Source organism: Scyliorhinus torazame, chromosome 1 (assembly GCF_047496885.1).
Source record: "Scyliorhinus torazame isolate Kashiwa2021f chromosome 1, sScyTor2.1, whole genome shotgun sequence".
Classification (NCBI taxonomy): domain Eukaryota; kingdom Metazoa; phylum Chordata; class Chondrichthyes; order Carcharhiniformes; family Scyliorhinidae; genus Scyliorhinus; species Scyliorhinus torazame.
In genome coordinates this window covers 246,419,175-246,422,473 of record NC_092707.1, presented here as the reverse complement: position 1 = coordinate 246,422,473, position 3,299 = coordinate 246,419,175, and positions in this window count along the sequence as shown.

The window sequence follows — 3,299 nt, the reverse complement described above, 5'->3', positions numbered from 1 at the left end:
AGTATAGTGAGGGGGATTGACACTGTTCTCTGCGCAAAGAGTGAGAGTCCAGATGGCTGTGTTGTCTACCTGGTGCCATGGTTTGGGACATTACTTCAGTTGGAGAGGAACTTGCTATGGGAGGGGTAGGATCCCAGTCGTGGTCTGTGTAGGTGCCAAAGACATAGGTATAAAAAGGCTGAAGAGTTTGTGCAGGAGGGAGGGTTTTAGCTTAGTTGCTACCACAGTGTGTCTTAACCCGTATACGGTGGACAAATGACTGCAAATCTACTTGTTTAAATCAATCAGTATTTATTTGCATTCATACAATGTTACGGTTAAACAATCACACCATCAACATAAGTTACACAAGTTCATACAAGACCTTGACTTGACTTCAGAGTGACTAGCAAGGATCAGATAGATATTGGCATTTATCTGTGTGCTGAATCCGGTCCTCAGTGTCCGGTCCTTGGTCCTTGTTCCTGGCTCTGGTGTTCCTTCTGTTTGTCGGGTGGTGGTGTTCCTCGTGTTGGCCGGTGAAGATCACTGTTGTTCCGTTGCTGCTGCAGAGAGAGATTCTAAAATGGTGCAGCACCTTTTTAACCAGCTTGGATTCTGTACCCTTTTGGGGTGGTCTCCGGGTCATTGTCAATCAATTGATCAGGGCTCGATCATCCTGATTGACCAAGTCCAATCAGGGGCTGCCACATCTATTTCCGGATGGGCACTCAGTGGCCATGCCTGCAAATGTTGGGGGCAGGTATGCCTTCCAAATAGAAGCCCTGATGGGTTCCTTGGTTTCACATAATCAGACGGTGCTTCGAGAATGGGTCCCATATTTTGTTGCTGCGTGATCTTCGCTTTCCGTTGGCAGAATTGGACTGTGAGGATGATGAGCTATATTAAGGTGAACAGAATCAGGAGTACAGCCAGGTGTGATATCAGGCGAATGAATGGGTGTATTTGTATGTTTGAGCCCCAGTTCCAAAAATCATCCCTCCAGGTGGTGGCCTTAATTTCTCTAATTTGTCTTTTGACTTCTTGAGTCGGTTGTGTTATTTTAGTGAAAGTTCTGTGGGCGGTCGGCAATTTTATCTGAATCTGGTGTTATTCCTCCAGTAGGGATTTTAGGTTTGTGTCATAGTCCTCATAGTACTCCCCCAGATTCTGCCGGAGCTCATCGGTGGCATTTACATCCACCCTTTCCCTCTTATGAATGTCTATCAGCGGGTGATGGCGGGCGGGATGCAGCCTGGATCTGTTTTCCAAGTCGACCATTGGAGGGCTCCCGTCCGGGAACGGCATTTTCGGGGTTCATCGCCCGGTCCTATGGGCAACAGAGGCGGCAAAAGCAGGGAAAAGGCACAGTGAAGGGAAATGTCGAAAATAAGTTAAAAAACGGCCGTGAAAAAAGCAGCTGAAAGTCCGTCGGGGAGTGGAAAAGTCACCGCGGGGACGGCAAGGAAAGTAGAGTCTGGGGCACCAGGGGAGGCCGCATTGCCCACGGCTGGATAAATTACTAAGGTGATGGCCGTGGAACTCGAAAGGCAGTTCACAAAACACATGGGGGCGATGTGGAAGGAGATGGGGGTGGTATTGAAAGTGCTGGTGGAGGAGGCGATTGCCCCAGTGAGGGCGGCGCTATTGAGCGCAGTGGCAGAGGTGCGGGAGCAAGGTGAGGCGCTGAAGGAAGTGGAAGAGACATTATCGCAGCCCAGTGATCAACTTACCTCGATGGGGAAGGAGATACGGAAAGTGATAGAGATCAACAAGGATTTGCGAGCCAAAATGGACGACATGGAAAACAGATCCAGGCGACAGAATCTGAGGATTGTGGGTCTGCCCGAAGGAGTGGAAGGCCCGAGGCCGACTGAGTATTTTGCCATGATGTTGGCGAAGCTATTGGGGGAGGGGGATGATCCCTCCCGATAGGAGCTGGATCGGGCTCATCAATCATGGAGGCCTGTACCAAAGGAGAGTGAGCCGCCAAGAGTAGTAACTTTGTGTTTTCATAGGTACAGTGTGAAGGAGAAGGTCCTGTGCTGAGCAAAGTAGAGGCGGGCGGTGCAGTTGGCTGGAGCTGGTGTACGCGCATATCAGGTCTATACGGTGGAGCTGGCGAGGAGCAGGGCTGCCTTCAGCTGGGTGGAGAAGGCACTGTACATCAGTAACGTGCAGTGCGGCATAGTATACCCAGCTAAATTGAGGGTGACCTACAAATCCAAGGACTTTTATTTCAGGACGGCGGAAGCAGCGGAGGAGTTTGCGAAGGCAGAAGGACTGTGGCTGAATTGGGAAGTGGTCATGTATCGATGTAGCCTCATGGAACTGTATTTCTTCACTGCGGCTGGAGTATGTGCTAAATGAGCCAACGTTGTATATAGTTGGACAAGCGAAGAGATGGGACTTTCACTTGCAATTACGGTTCTTTGGGGCTTGCGTGTGTATGCGGGATTTGTGTGCTATTGGGGATTTCTTGTTTTTCCTGGGACCGGTCAAGGGGGGAAAGAGACCCGGGCGGGGTTTCCACATTGGCCGGTTTAAGCCGGCCAGTGAACGGGAGTGAGGTGGGGGAGAGGCTGCGGCCATCGGAACCCCGATGAGGTTCCGATGAGCTTTGCCGGGGTCTAAAGTTGGGGGGGAAGGAACAGAGGTTGGGGGGGAGGAGTTTTGTAAGAGGAAGTGGAGGGGAGGAGTCGGGGGGGGGGAGGGGGCTTGTAATGCATGGGTGTCATTTACGGTACTCTTTTGGGGATTGGATGGCATTGAATGTTCGGGGGAGAGGGACAACTCTATAGGTCAACGGTGACCATAGGCGATTCCTGATTCCTTTTTCTTTTTTTCTCCTTTGTTTGTCCCACCGTGGGAGGGTTTATTTTATTTGATGCTTATATTGTCAGGTGGGTCGTTGTTTGGGGTGGTGAGAGGATGGGATCGTTGTTGGTGATAAGGGAATTGACTTTGTATTTGTTACCGTTTGGTGGGGTGTAAATTCTGAAGAAAATATGAAAATGGAGAATAAAAATATTTTACAAAAAAAATGAATGTCTATCAGCTGGATGAGGCTGACCTTGGGTGGTATGTCAGGTTTGATGCAGAATGGCAGGTCGGATCGCTCCCGCCCGCGATGGGCAAACTGACCTTTTTCAACGGACTTTTTCGGGACCTGCCGACCTGAATCAATGGAGGAGACGATGGGGAAGAGGCCTCTGATAGGGGGATGGGCAATGGGATGGTTAAGGGACTTGAAAGGGCACGATGAGTTACAATCAGGTTAATGGGTCCTTGGTGTTTGGGGGGAGGGCCCGAGTGCTTGG